Genomic DNA, 16,094 nt, shown 5'->3' on the forward strand with positions numbered 1-16,094 from the left:
CTCCGGTCCGTTCTTTCTGTCCTTCAGTAACCAGCACCTCTTTAAAACAAACCCACGTTTTCTTTTCTTCCTTTTTGCCGCATTAAACCCGCCGAGCTCCTGTCAGGAATCGAAGCGCCCCGACCCAGCATGCATCTGGGAGTGAAAAGCTGTCAGAACCTGTCAGATCCGGAGACGTGGAGGACGAGAGCGGTGACGGGCGCCGAGAATCGATCGAGCCGGCGAGAGAAGACGTGGAAGTTATTTGCGGGCGAGGAATTGGCAATTTGAGCCCGGTACCCTGGGACGGCGTTCCCCAACGTTCCCGCGCAATATTTCCGTTAACGCGCCGGCGCTGATCTTTAAACAAGGGACACCAGTGAAGAACCAGAATTTATTTATCTGCGAGCCGGAGACGAGGTTTAGTTTAGGAGGAGAGGTGAAGAGCATGATGAGAAGCGGTAACGTCTCAGGCCGGAGCTTTCACTCCTCCAGGGGCTCGTTCGGAAAAATCCGGCTGAACTTCTGAAATAATTTATGGTTTAACTTCATCATTCAAAAAGATCAGAAGCTCCGCGGTGTCGCTAAAAGATGGGACGCTGGATGGAAGTATCGCTAACCATTTTTGTTGGGAACTGGGTGACTTTAGGGAGGACAAAAGTATCGGGAGTCGGGACGCCCCTTATAATGATCGAATTCATGTGTTTCAGCCACGACAGTCACCAACAGGTGAAATAAATCAATGATATAAAGCAAACCACATGTTTCTGACTGTGCAGCAACAGTTTAGGGAAAGACCTTTCCTGTTCCAGCATAAACAAGCTCTATAAAGACAGAGAAGAGAACAGATCTCAGCCCCACTCAACAGCTCTGGTACGAATCAGAACATCAACTGAGGCTTTCTGGACCAACATCATTACCAGTTTAAATACATGCAGCAGGTGGATTGGCTGATCTACAGGTGTGAATTTGCCCTCAATGCTGTATTATACACTACACAGACAAAAGCATCATGATGCCCCTCTTAATTTTAGAATTACTAACAGTCACTAACAGGTGAAATAAATCAGTTATATAAAGGAATCACATGCTTCCAGCTTTGCAGCAACAGTTTAGGGAAGGTCCTTCCCTGTTCCAGCATAAGCGAGATCTATAAAAACGTGAAGAAAAGCTTGGTTTGAAGAAATAGAACAGCTTCGGAATAAACCGGAACATCAGTGCCCGGCCATACAGACGCTCTTTCGACTGAGTGGGCACAAATTCCCACAGGAGCCTTCCCAAAACAGATCACATAAAGGTCGCTCTATTTTAATACAGTTTGTTTTTGAAACTGGGCGTCCGACAAGCTCACGATGAAGCGTCCGAATACTTTTTTGGTCACATGGTTTGTCTTAAATGTCTCTGTCTCATTTTAGCTAAAAAACAAAACCCTGAGCTGCTCGGCTTGACCTTCTCAGACCTTCAGCTCAGTCCTGGTCTGTCAGTTTAACTGCGCATCAAATCCCAAAATCATTTCATCCCACGAGAGAAAAACGACGTTCCTTTATGACCTGCTTTCACGTTTACCTTTTAATAAACACGGGCCTTCGTCAGACCCCAACATTTTTAAATACCAATGATTTCATGTTCCGATCAAACACCAAATTCTTTAATGAAACATTACAAACACCAACGTTCTACATAAAACAACTATATGATATTTATCAAACACCAACATTCCACCAGACGTTGCCATTCTGCACTACCTTTGATGTAGAATGTGGGCGTATAATACAGAAACAAACACCCACACCCTCCATTAAACACTTAGGTCCTGCAGGAAACACCACTCTCAAGAGCTCTTTATTCAGGGTGTAAAGGATTCACGTCACGGTGTTTATAAACTGGGTCAAAACAATAAAACCCAGCGGTGCTCAGTCTGCATTTTAAACCAGACACACCTACGTAACCGGCGACTCTCTTATGAAACGTCCTGATATATTTGGAAGATTCGTCAATAACAATATTGTGAGTGTTTAAAATGCCGATATTTCCCATAAGCCATTACAGGTTCGTGCTTTTTATACGGCCCATTTTTCCCCGACCTGGCAGCGAGCTTCCAGAAACGCATCCGTCATCTTTTATTTCATATCTTCCACCCCGCCGGAGAGGCTGAGCCATTTTTAAAACCTAATAAAATCAGCCGCTCATACGGGGGATTGAATCTCGCCCGCAATAAAGCTCAAAGTCCTCGGAGCATCCATCCCGTCTCCCTGGTGACCGTTTCCGTCCCCCTCGCCGCCCATGAATCTTACTCCAGGCGGCGGCGCTGTGACTCTGACCGTGGACGCATCACGCATTCATCAAAACCTGCTTCGGTGCTGAACTGTTCGCCGTCGACGCACCCAGCACCGTAAATCAGACGCTCCCGCCGAAAACGGCTTCGTTCTCCTCAAATACGAACAAAATTCTTCATCAACTCTTCATCAAACACCACCATTCTACATCAAACAACTACGTTATTAATCAAACACCAACGTTTTTAAACGAAACACTATGAACACCAACGTTCAGACAATTACAAACTAAATTCCCCTTGGAAAAAACAAAGGCTCGTGGATTTCCATCCATCTTCGGCTGAATATTCAGAGGAGAAGCAATAAAATCAGGTCATTAAAGGAGATCCTGCCAAACTCAGTCACGCAGAGACTCCACACACGAGATTTATTTTCCTTTATTGGCTCACGCCGACGTTTCGTTCGTTTTTGAGTAATGGTTTCATCCTCTGGTCTACAAACATCTTCTCTCTTCAAACCATTGGAATCTTATCATTCGGTTATCAATTCACCGTCAACAACTGCTTCACGTCGGCCAGAAAGACTCAAACGCTACAGGGACAAAAGTTTTGGGACACCCCTTTTAAATTGTGGTCCTTACAGACTTGGTTTGATTAGTGAGGGGTGGACCTCTGTGATCTGGATCCCACTGGGATGAATTGGAATGTCTGTGGTGGGCCAGGTTTTCCTGTCCAACATCTTGGGCACAAACTCCCATGAAAAGCCTTCCGGAAAAAGTAAAGGCTGTTACAGGTGTCCCTTTACTGGGACTGATGGGTACAGAGGTCACACCTCCTTTACTGGGATTGATGGGTACAGAGCTCACACCTGCTTTACTGGTACTGACAGGTAGAAACACACCCGGGAGAGGTTGCCAGGTCATCACAAAACACACACACACACACACTTACTCAGGGTAATTCTTAATTGCTCTAATTAACCTGACTGCATGTTTTTGGACTTGCGAGAGGAAACCTACATAGACACAGAGGGAGAACATGCAAACTCCACACAGAAAGGACCCTGGGGAATCGAACCTAGAACCTTCATGCCATGACGTGACAGCTCTACCCTTCATTACAGAGAAAAACGCGCTGAAACGTAGCGAGATAATTACGGCGGGTATTTCCTTACGCCGCCGCCACGGTCGGTTAGCGTACGCTACACTTCAGAGCGAGCTGACATTTCCCGAGTCCCCGAGCACGCTGACCTGTAACCCGTCCACTTTCTGCACCTCACGGAACAAAAATGTCAATAAAGCCCGTCCGTCCGGAAGCACATCACTCACGCGCTTTAAAGGTCGACCAGGGCTGAACGTCTCTGTGCCCACTGGACAGGGCACCGGTGCATCAGCATGGAGGAACAGCGGGGTTTATTTACAGCAGTCTGGCACTAAATGGCTAGAAGTATTCGGACACCTGACCTCGGTGTGATCTTTTTTTAGCTAGAACAATGAATGCTCTTGTGAGAGGGCTTTTGCAAGACTCGCATTTTTATAGTTTGACATCAGTCTAGAGCTTTCACAGTCATGTTGGGACAGGAAGGGTCCTTCCCTAAACTGTTGCTTTAAAGTGTGAGGCATGTAATTTCCTTTATATCATTGATTTATTACACAACTGTTATAGCTGGAAGTCATGAATTCAGTAGTTAGAGGAGTTACACTTACTTATTAACACCTGTAGATCAGCCAATCCACCTCCCGCATGTTTTTCTTCAGAGGTGTGAGAAAACCAGGGCCCAGAGAAAACCCAGACAGACAGAGGTCAGGTAGAACTGGCTCGAACCCAGGTCCTCAGGGCTGATAGCGATTGATAATGCCACCAAACCGTATTCAGAACACAGCTGAAAGTTTATGGACGCCTGACTGCTCGCTCCCTCACACAAACTCCACCTAGCAGACAGACGCGTGTGTCAGAGCGAGAACGAGCCCGTCACCGCCACGTAGCCCCTGAGGAAGGATAACAGGAACTCAAGGTCACGTCGGCTCGTCCGTCTTCGTCTCATCGCTCTGATTTTCCTCCCGGCGCTCCATCGACGCCCCCCAAACACTCGCCCGCGCTCATTCAATCCCTCTCCGTAAACGACCGGCTTCCCGTGATCTGATTCGAGCGCCGGTGAGACGAACAGCCGGCAGCGCTTCTCTCTCGGAGACGATTTCATTCCGCCGCCGCGTCTCTGAGGACCGGGCAGAGCCATTAGTGCCGCCTCAGCTCAGGAAATAAACGGGCGGAGAGGTGAACGCGGCCTCCAGCTTCAGAAACGCTGTTTACACCCAGAGATCTGTCACTCACCCCCATTTAAATAACAGTCTGAGGTCTGAGTGACGGAGAGAGACCCCCCACATGGCCCTGTTATAGACGAGAGACTGAAGCTACGACAGCAAGAGATAAAAATACATCAATAAAATAAATAAATATGTGGTGATGAGAGGAGAATAAATAACAACGGAGGTAAATGTAGGGTGGACAAAATAACAAACACTACATGAAAAAAAGATTGACTTGAAACAGCCAAGCCACCAGGGGGCGCAATCATCAGTGCTCTCTCAGTGCAGGTCACAAGCCTGGATGGGCGGACAGGCGGAAGTGGATGTTTGTTTATCAGAACAGTACAGAAGGTTGTGCCATCAATCCCTGATAATGAAAAATCTACAGTCTGGTCTAGCTAGTCTGGTCTGATGTTCTAATCTGATGTTCTGATCTGATAAACTGGTCTGGCTGGTCTGGTCTGATGTTCTGGTCTAATGTTCTGGGAGGTGACTCTTAACCTCTTTTTATTTCCTGACTGAATTCCAGTAACAGAAGAGATACTGGAGATAGAACAGATAACCACTGGATGACTCTGTTCTTTACCTCCCTCACATGAATGTGTTGTTACAGGCTGATGTTTATTATTCAGGCTCAGACAGAAGCACGTGTTCAGCCCGACTGTAATTATTGAGTTGAGATATTTTAGCCACGCCCGTTTCTTATATAAAACTCATAAACTCATTAAACTGTCACTCGGCTGAAAATAGAATCTTGGTTTTACACAGTGAGGTTTCGTTTTAGGAACACGGTGTGGCTGCTATTGTGTGGAGGAAACATCTTAACCTCAACACCACGTTCAGGGTAGAGTCTCGGTGAACCACACTAGCTTACCAGTGCTGACACCTCGCAGGTTCAAATCTCAGCTCTGCTATCAGCCGGCCGGGCGCCCACACGGACAACGATCGGCTCGTCTGGATGAGGGTGCCGTACGAGATACAGATCTCCACACGAAGGCCATAGCACACGTGTCGGCCCTCTTCAGTGAGAAGTAAAGGTCTGCATCAGGGAATTGGATAGGACTAAACTGGGAGGAACAGTGGAAGGAAAATGCATCTAAACATAAAGGACAGTGCCTGACTTCACTTCTGCTCTTTTTTTGTTTGCACAATCACAATAAATGGCCTCAGATTTCTGCTGATTGTAGCAGAAGAGCAGAAGAAACGTCCCCATACTCTAGTACTATCACAATAACCTAGAAACCCTGTTAGAGTCAAATTACATAGGCTAAAGAACCAAACAAAAAGAAAGAACTAAATGGAAGGAAGGAAGGAAGCTTTTGGTGGCTTACTAGTCATCTTTCGAATTTCATCAACTTTGTTTCAGATTTGTATTTCAGATTTGTAAGTATTTATTTCACCGCCTGGTTCCCGTGTTTGGTTTCCCGGTGAGCGTTTGCGTGGTACCTCGCCGGTGGATTAAATAGCTTTTGTTCCTCTTGTATCCCGGTGATTGTGTTGGAGGGAGTTCATCATTTCGGGCTGCACCTTTAGGCTTGGTGTCGTTTCATCACCCTTTTGTAGACGTGGCTGCACGGACGCGTCTCCTGAACTCGGGTTCCTCACCTATGATCTTCACCTATTATCTTCACCTATTATTAGCTTTTATTTTGTTCTAATGACGTTATTTTAATTACATGCCTTAAATGCGTCCACGTTCAGGCGTTTCCTTTAAAGCTGATAAATGAAGATCTAACTCAGGTGGAGCTACACCGTCCCAACTGCGTATCTTTCTTATTTTACAGCGTAGACCAGCAAATCATCCCAAACTGGCTGAATCGGGCAGTTTAAAGCACTGATGTGTGTTTGGGCCTGAAGCCAGAGGGACACGACAAAGACATAACTCATACACGACATTGTCAAAAGTATTTGGACGCCTGACTGTGAGCTTGTCGGTCATCCCGTTTTAAAAACCAAATATAACTATGTATAGCTACACTGATCAAACATAACATTAAAACCACCTCCTTGTTTCTACACTCACTGTCCATTTTATCAGCTCCACTTACCATATAGAAGCACTTTGTAGATCTACAATTACTGACTGTAGTCCATCTGTTTCTCTGCATGCTTTGTTACCCCCTTTCATGCTGTTCCTCAATGCTCAAGGCCACCACAGAGCAGGTATTATTTGGGTGGTGGGTCATTCTCAGCACTGCAGTGACACTGACATGGTGGTGGTGTGTTAGTGTGTGTTGTGCTGGTATGAGTGGACCAGACACAGCAGCGCTGCTGGAGTTTTTAAATACCGTGTCCACTCACTGTCCACTTTATTAGACACTCCTACCTAGTCGATCCACCTTGTAGATGTAAAGTCAGAGACGATCGCTCATCTATTGCTGCTGTTTGAGTCGGTCGTCTTCTAGACCTTCATCAGTGGTCACAGGATGCTGCCCATGGGGCGCTGTTGGCTGGATATATTTTTGGTTGGTGGACTATTCTCAGAGTCCAGCAGTGACAGTGAGGTGTTTAAAAACTGTCTGATCCACTCATACCAGCACAACACACACTAACACACCACCACCATGTCAGTGTCACTGCAGTGCTGAGAATGATCCACCACCTAAATAATACCTGCTCTGTGGGGGTCCTGACCATTGAAGAACAGCATGTAAGGGTGCTAACAAAGCATGTAGAGAAACAGATGGACTACAGTCAGTAATTGTAGAACTACAAAGTGCTTCTATATGGTAAGTGGAGCTGATAAAATGGACAGTGAGTGTAGAAACATGGAGGTGAAAATGTAAATGTAAATATTTCATGGTATGGATATCTAATAGCTTATTTATTTATATTATTTAAATAACTAGTTTAGCTTTTTCTGTCTCCTAAACCATAAACACATTCTGATTAAGTTCTGACCCCAGAACGGTTCGACGTGACCCCACAAAAATCATATTTAAAGCAGAAACTCTAAAGCCCTGCGGTGCTGACACGCCCTACGTGTCCGCCGAGTGAAATCAGAGACCGGGTGAGTAAAAGATTCCACATCTGGGCAGATGTGCTGCACAGGACGGTAAATCCGGGCAGGATTAAAGACGGCACGAATGGAAATTCAGGACGGAGCGAACGGCGTGCAGATAAAGCCGTCAGAGCGGGTGAGGATAAGGGGACGGGGGCGGATACACACCCACGCCTGTGACATGTGGCTTAGTGTGTGTGTGTGTGTGTGTGTGTGTGTGTGTGTGTGAGTGTTGTGTGTAATTAATTAGGCATGATTGTGGGTTTGCGTGTACTCATCGTTCAGCACATGCTCCTTCTAGCGCACGCTCACGATTGGTTGGCTTTCCTCTTCCCAGCTGTTACTATGGTTACATGCCCAGCATCAAACACGCAGCGTACAACCGTGTGGTCCACACACACACACACAGCCGTAGCTGCTGATGCATAAACTGTCGTTAATGCTCTCAGTTCTTCCAGAAGCAACGTGTTGCCAGAGGCAGAAAAAAAATCAACCAAAAAAAGCAAAACAAGAGAATAAAGAGCAGAGAAATGAAAGCTTCATATTTCAGCCGTCGTTCTGCTTCAGATGCACGCCGGGTTATGTTCCCGGGAGGTAGACTCGAACACGGCTGGATGTTTTTCGGGAGCCCGCCGGTGCACAGGGGGGCATCGCAGGCGTAATTAATGTGAAAATGAAAAAGGCACATGCAGATAAACGAGTCGGGCATAATTAATTCTACAGATCTAACTCTGGATCCAATCAGGTAGGGAAAAACTGGAGTACTTTAGGACTATGGAGCAGTGCACTCACCTTATCTTAAAGCATTCAATCCACCTTCTGCATGTTTTTTTTGGAGGTGGGGGGAAAACAGTAGTACTTTAGGACCCTGGAGCAGTGCACCCACCTTATCTTAAAGCATCCAATCCACCTGCTGCATGTTTTTTTTTTTAATTTGGGAAAAACAGTAGTACTCCGGGACCACCTTATGCAGTAATAACCAAAGCAGCATGAAGTGCCAGGTCCGGCCCATGTGTGCCCAATCGAACAGTCCGGCCGTACTCACACTCACAACGAAGAGCACCGGCACATTAAATACGCCGCGATTCACCCGTCTGGCTAACGTAGTCTGACAGGAATCACCGAGCGGCTTTTTAACACCGCGCAAAACATCGTGGCCGAGCGCCCGTACAAGGGGCATCATTAAAGAGAGACAGTGTGCACACGGACGAGATGGGTGCGGGGCGACCCAGTTAACCAGCGGCGCGAAAAAGGTCAGGGATGTTACAGGGGACTAGTAACAGCGCAGAGGAACCGGAGAAGAGACGAGGACAGAGGGATGGGGGGGGGGGGGGGGGGGGGGTTATACAACAGCAAAGCAAAAAAATAATAATAATAAATAAATAAATAAATATATATATATTATATATACATATATATACATATATTTGTATTGTAGAGCGCTGTGCTGTAGTACCCTGACACTCGCCCCGGGCTGCTCGTTAGGCGGTTTTTGGATCTGACAAAGTTCAACATTCATAGTAAAAAGTGCTAAACAAATACTTTTGACTTGACTGGACTTGACTAAACCTCGACCCTCTGACACCCCTCATCTAGCCTAGTTAACCGCATCCCACCTACATCAGTGGTTCTGAACAAATAAACTGTCACATTACACAGTGGCACAGTGAGCGGAACCTTCCATAAAGTCATCGATAACAAAGCCTGCCCATTCAGAGGGACGATATTATCGGTCAGTTTTACTGTCTCGGCCCTCTGTAAATTTACAGCCGGACCCCCGATCACGGACGTTCCTGCCAGCAACAGCGGAAGCGCCAAAATTCTGACCGGGAGACGAAGCTCTTCACGCTCCAACACAAATTGAATAGTCAGGTATGAAGGATTTAGTGGCTTAGATTTGTATTTGTTTAAATGTTGACTGTCTAATAATGAGCAGATAAAATAAAATTAGAAGTGGTCACATCCGAGGACGTAGGGGGCGCTGGCAGTGCCCCACTGCCTCCACCCTCCGCTACGCCTTATTTAACGTGAATATGATAGATATTCACAACACAGCTCGTCAACAAGCAACTTTATTTTAACATCAGTTAGTGATTTCACAGACAGTACATGGCCAAAGGTATGTGGACCCCCTTCTAATTATTGAATTTAGCCGTTTCTACCATTGCTAAAAGGTGTATAAAATGAATATAAGATAAATGATATGCTTCCAGTTCAGGGAAGGCATAAAGCAAGTTCTGTAAAGGAAAGCTGGGTGTAAAATCCCCCAGTAACCTGAAAAGGAACCCTGATCTGACCTCAGTGTTCACCACGCAGCAGGAAATAAATACAATAAATAAAACGTATTTTACCTGTCAGGAAGCAGGAGAGAAGAAGAACCACCCAGAACAACCATCAGATAGGAACACAGCATAGAGAGCAGGAAAAAGAAAAACAGAAGAGGGGTTAGAACATTCAGCCAGGACATTTCTGATTAACACACACACACACACACACACACACACTAACACTGCACTATAAAGTTTCGGTAACACATTTGCACAGTGTTAGTGTGTGTGCTGTTGTATGCGTGTTGATTGATTGATTGATGGATTGATTACTTTATTGATCCCTGAAGAGAAATTGCAGTGTTACAGCAGCAGTTTGCAATTATCACAAGCTTCACACAACAACACGTCAATAGTGCAGGAAAGAATAACACATTTAAAGTAATTTAATGCAAAAATCTAAATAAATATATACAATAATATAAAAAATAAGAATATAAGACATCTAACACAACTAAAACTAGTGTGTGTCTTAGTTTGTGTTGGAGTGTGTTGAAGTTTGGGGTGTAAGTGTGTGTGTGTGTGTGTGTGTGTGTGCGTGACAAAATGATCAAGAAAGGGAGAAAAAGAAAGAGAAAGTGTGTGTGTTCAAGTATTTGCACGTGTGTGTGTGTGTGTGTGTGTGTGTGTGAGTAAGACAGAAGGTGTATGCTGGAGTTGAAGTATGTACATGAGTTAACGTGTGTGTGTGTGTGTGTGTGAACGTGTGTCTGTATAAGCTGGAATTTGTGCATGTGTATGAGAGTGTGTGTGAGAATGTGTGTGTTGAAGTATGTACATTTGTGTGTGTGTGTGTTTGAGTTGAAGTACAGTGGCAAGAAAAAGTATGTGAACCTTTTGGAATTTTATGGTTTTCTGCATTAATTTGTCATAAAATGTTATCTGATCCTCATCCAAGTCAAGCGTATTGACAAACATAATGTGCCCAATATAATAACACAAAAAAATTAATTTTCTTTCAGGTCTTTATTGAACACACTCATTCAACATTCAAAGTGGTAGTGGAAAAAGTAAGTGAACCCTTGGAATTAATAGCTGGTTGACCCCCCTTGGCAGCAATAACCTCAACCAGGCGCTTCCTGTAGCTGTGGATCAGACCTGCACATCGTTCAGGAGGAATTTTAGCCCATTCTTCCTGGCAGAACTGCTTTAGCTCCGTCATGTTCCTTGGACGCCTCATGTGTACGGCTCTCTTCAAGTCAATCCATAGAATTTCTATAGGGTTGAGATCTGGGCTCTGACTTGGCCACTCCAAAAGGCGGATTTTGTTTTTCATAAGCCATTCTGTTGTGGACTTGCTCCGGTGTTTTGGGTCATTGTCCTGTTGCATCACTCAACTTCTACAGAGTTTCAGCTGGCGAACAGACACTCTCACATTATCCTGTAGAATTTTTTTATACACTTGGGAATTCATCTTCCCCTCAATGACTGTAAGCTGGCCAGGCCCTGATGCAGCAAAGCAGGCCCAAATCATGATGTTCCCTCCACCATACTTGACGCCAGATGTATCGCTGTGTGTTCTTTCCAAATAGTTCAATCTTAGTTTCATCTGTCCACAAAACATTTTGCCAGTACCGTTGTGAAGTGTCAATGTGCTCTTTCGCAAACTTCAGGCATGCAGCAATGTTCTTTTTAGTAAGCAGCGGCTTCCTTCGTGGTGTCCTGCCATAGACACCCTGCTTGTTCAAGGTTTTACGAACTGTAGACTCATGAACACAGATGTTGGCCTGTACCAATGCCGCCTTCAAATCTTTGGCTGTCACTCGGGGTTGTTTCTTCACCTCATTGATGAGTCTCCGTTGTGCTCTTGGGGTCATTTTGACTGGGCGCCCACTTCTTGGCAGAGTAGCCACAGTCCCAAATTGTCTCCATTTGTAGATTGTTTGCCTTACTGTAGACTGGTGAATTTCTAAAGTCTTTGAAATGACTTTGTAACCCTTTCCAGCTTCATGTAAATCAACAATTTTTGATCGTAGATCCTCTGAAAGCTCTTTTTGGCGAGGCATGGCTTACATACGCGTATCCTTCTTGTGTGGCGCAAACTCAAAAAGTCTAAGTGGTTTTTTATCAGTCAAAGTAGCTCTAGTCCACACCTCCAAACTCATTTTCTTAACAAGACTCCAGGTATGCTAACACCTGACTCCAATTAGCTTTTTTGAGATCATTAACTCAAGGGTTCACATACTTTATCCACTAGCACTATGATGTTTTTATGGTTGTTCTCAATGAAGACATGAAGTATCAAAATTTTTGTGTGTTATTATTTTAGGCACATTATGTTTGTCGATACGCTTGACTTGGATGAGGATCAGATAACATTTTATGACAAATTAATGCAGAAAACCATAAAATTCCAAGAGGTTCACATACTTTTTCTTGCCACTGTATGTACAATTGTGTGTGTATGTGTGTGTGTGTGTGTGTGTGTGTGTGTGTGTGTTGGAGTTGAAGTAAATAGATTAATGAGAAAGAGGAAAGAGTGTGTGTGTGTGTGTGTGTGTGTGTGTGTGTACATGGGTGTATATTAGTTGGAATTTGTGCATGTGTGTAAGAGTGTAAGAGTGTGTGTGAGAATGTGTGTGTATGCTGCTGATCCATCGATCACACTTTGCAGTTGCATCTTCTTTAACACTATCTGTGCTGTAAAATTCTATTGACACGGATTAATCAAGTAGAACAAACCCGATTAGATCAATCAATCTAAAGTCAACTCTTAAACTCAAACGCACACGGATTCCCGGGTGCCTTTAAATGGACACTGAGAGTGTGCTTTCGGTTTGTATGCTAGCGGTTTGATAAACGATAATTAAATGATAAAAAACACACTAAACTAACTGATTAAAACTGATAAATGGGTCATATGAGGGACACAAAAACCCTTAAATTTACCAGTTTGAGGTTAAAAGTTTACATACACGATGTTTGAGTAGCGTAGCATTCCATTACAAATCCATACAGTTAAATTCAGAACTTTCTCAACACCAAATTATTAATCCAGGGTGATGTGTGTGTGTGTGTGTGTGTGTGTTTGTTCTTTACCCACAATAAACTTCCCAATTTCTTTTATAAGAGTGTATTTTAACTGTTCAGTCACAGAAAAAGACTTCCACAACTGCCCTAGAATGCATGTTACCTCAGGTGTATTTAAACTTTTGACACCAATAAAGAGATAAGGTGGCATTTCTCTCACCACGAGGGAACCATGGCTAATCCAAACAAAACAATTATCCACTTATTATAATTATTATTATTATACAACCTTATTTTTACACAAGCTTAGCACGCCGCTAGGGTGACTACTAAACCCCAAATATTGCGGACAGGCAGATGAAAAACTGGTCCATCCACCCTAAAACCAGACACCGTAATGTTCCTACAGGTGTATGTAAACTTTTGACATCAACAATAAAAGAGATTAAATGGCATTTCTCTCACCACGAGTGAACCATGGCTAATCCATAACAAAACAATTATGCACTTATTTTAATTGTTCTTATTACACAACCTCATTATTACACAAGATTTAGTTTCCATTGAAGGTTGTCGAGGCTTAGCATACCGCTAGGGTGGCCACTAAACACCAAACCCCAAAAAGTAGGACATCAGACCCCAAAAAGGAGGGTGTGACTGTGGGTGGCCAGATTGTATCTACAGCACACAAAATGAAAACCTTATTTGATATAACTGCGACGCAACCAAACAAAGTAGAAAATCGGCACATTAATAAACGTCCTGCTCACCACATTTAGAATCGACTTGTGATACTTTAGTACAAGAAGCATGAAATTCTGCTCCATTCAGCCCTAAAACCGGATATGTGGTCACCCTAATGTTTCTACAGGTGTATGTAAACTTTTGACACCAACAATAAAGAGATAATGTGGGATTTCTCTCACCATGAGTGAACCATGGCTAATCCAAAACACAACAATTATCCACTTATTATAATTATTAGTATTACACAACCTTTAAAAAGGCTCAGATACTGTTTCCATTGAAGCAGAAGGTTGTTGAGGCTTAGCATGCCGCTAGGGTGGGCACTAAACCCCAAACCCCAAAAAAGAGGACATCTCGCCCCAACTAACTAGAAAATCAGCACATTCATAAATGTCCTGCTCACCACATTTAGAGTCGACTTGTGATACTTTAGTACAAAACGCATGAAATTCTGCTCCGTTCGACCTAAAACCAGACGTATGGACACCCTAATCTTCCTTCATGTTCCTACAGGTGTATGTAAACTTTTGACACCAATAATAAAGAGATAAGGTGGCATTTCTCTCACCACGAGTGAGCCATGGCTAATCCGGAACAAAACAATTATCCACTTATTGTGATTATTATTATATTAGATTCTGTTTCCACTGACGCAGAAGGCTGGCGAGGCTTAGCGTGCCGCCTACGACTGGCACCAGCCTGGCAGAATAATGACGCTCAGTGTCTCTTATCTTCCCCTGTACGCACTCTCACCAACTTTATCACGCTCGTTGGCACAGTAGCCGAAGCCAGCGTGGCCGAGATAATCACAGACCTTCAGGGTCTCCCTGCTGGGGGGCTTTTATTTCCGCTTTAGCGCACACACACAAACGTGGCCTGGTTCATCCACGTGGAACAATAAGCGCAGTGTTTCGGCTCCCGTCGCCTTCAGAGCAGACAAGTCTGACGTGCTAGCACCGCTCAGACACATGGCAGCTAGATGCTAACGCAAGTCCCAGCACTAGCATTCATTTTGGAGAGCGTCGGAGCAGACTAGCGCCCGGGCTAACCCCCATCTGTTAGTGATGAATCTTTCATGCTGATCCGTCTCAGAACAGCGTCCTGTAAAAAAGGGGACGAGAACCAGACGCCTGATTCTGCAGTTCGGGTTTAATGCTGTGCTCATTTTCTATTCCACACACACACACACACACACACACACACACACACACACACACACACACACACACACACACACTTCACTGGCTGCTTTAATCCTATTTCAGCTCTCCACTTTCCGAGAGATAAACCCACAGTGTAAATGAAGCTGGCGTGATTGCTGGCGGGCTATTTACCATCGCTGCTCCAGACTCCGGCTAACACGGGATTTGCGGGCGCTAATCCTAAATAAAGTTAAGGACGACGAGTGGAGCGGACAATGGATTCTGTTCGGCGTTATTCAGCCTGTCGAGGAAATAAAAAAACCAGCTTACACCTGCTCATACATCTTGTGTATCAGGATTAGGGATTATCCACGTCAAACGGCCGGCGCATACGCACGCAGGAGTCATTAAAAATCAAATCACGTAGGAAACACGCTAATCGAAACACAAAGCAGTGATCTGTACATGATAAACTCAACGTCTTTGAACGTTTTACGTATATGCTAATTTACCTGCTCTCAGGTACACAGGTAACAGGTGACGCTATCAGTCATGAAGGATAGGTTGATGTTTACTGGGTCTGTCCGAAAACTTAGTCATCTCTCTACATGATTTACATCATCCTACACTCCCGAGAAGAGGGCGTGTCTAAATTCTTAGATCCCTTAAAATGCTCCTACTGAGGCGCCTTAATTCTGAGTGATGATCTGACTGAATGACGAGGGAGCGTCCGACGCCTCCTCAGCGCCCTGATATAAAGAAACACCTTCCACCTGCAGCAAATTAGTGCTCATGGGGCGGCAACAGGTAATCGATGAAGAGAAACTGACACGTCAATCATCTGTGCCTCCGTGCCCCTTCTCTGTGCCCTGTTTTTGTGCTTCAGTGCCCCCTCCCTATGCTTCAGTGCCGTTTCTGCATCTCCGTGCCCCCTCTCTGCGCCTCAATGCCCACTCTTTGTGCCTCCTCCCTGTGCCAGAGTACCCCTTCAGCACCTCTGTGCTCCCTCTCTATGCCTCAATGCTTCCTCTCTGTGGCTCTCTGTGCCACAGTGCCCCTTCTGCGCCTCCATGCCCTTTTTTCTGCACCTCCATTTCGCACTCTCTGTGCCCCTTTTCTGTGCCTCAGTGCCCCCTCTGCTGACCAAAATGGTGATGCAGGAGGAGAAATTCATTAAGCATTCAGCAGCTGCCACGTTACATCGATCAGTAACGAGAACTGAGAGAGCGTTTAATTATTCAGTCACAGAAAAAGTGGTGCAGAAATCACTGAGATCTATAGAATTCCAGTCAGACACACACACACACACACACACACACACACGCACACGTTCAGGGATTTTGGGAG

At 44.8% G+C, this 16,094-nt stretch overlaps 1 protein-coding gene across 4 annotated transcripts in view; it reads right to left on the reverse strand.

Moving 5' to 3' along the window:
* LOC134300934 (mannosyl-oligosaccharide 1,2-alpha-mannosidase IA) overlaps window positions 1–16,094 on the reverse strand; it is a 123,894-nt gene that overhangs the window by 69,468 nt on the left and 38,332 nt on the right. Inside the window, exon 1 of one of the 4 annotated variants that reach the window (XM_062985411.1) lies at window positions 9,913–9,977. The exons of 2 other annotated variants lie outside the window; for them this stretch is intronic. The gene's annotated coding sequence lies outside the window, so the exon portion shown is untranslated. Of the gene's footprint in view, window positions 1–3,960; window positions 4,029–9,912; window positions 9,978–16,094 lie in introns of those variants that run through there. One more of the 4 variants, XM_062985409.1, reaches the window with a different exon arrangement.

This window comes from Trichomycterus rosablanca, chromosome 23, assembly GCF_030014385.1.
Source record: "Trichomycterus rosablanca isolate fTriRos1 chromosome 23, fTriRos1.hap1, whole genome shotgun sequence".
Classification (NCBI taxonomy): Eukaryota; Metazoa; Chordata; class Actinopteri; order Siluriformes; family Trichomycteridae; genus Trichomycterus; species Trichomycterus rosablanca.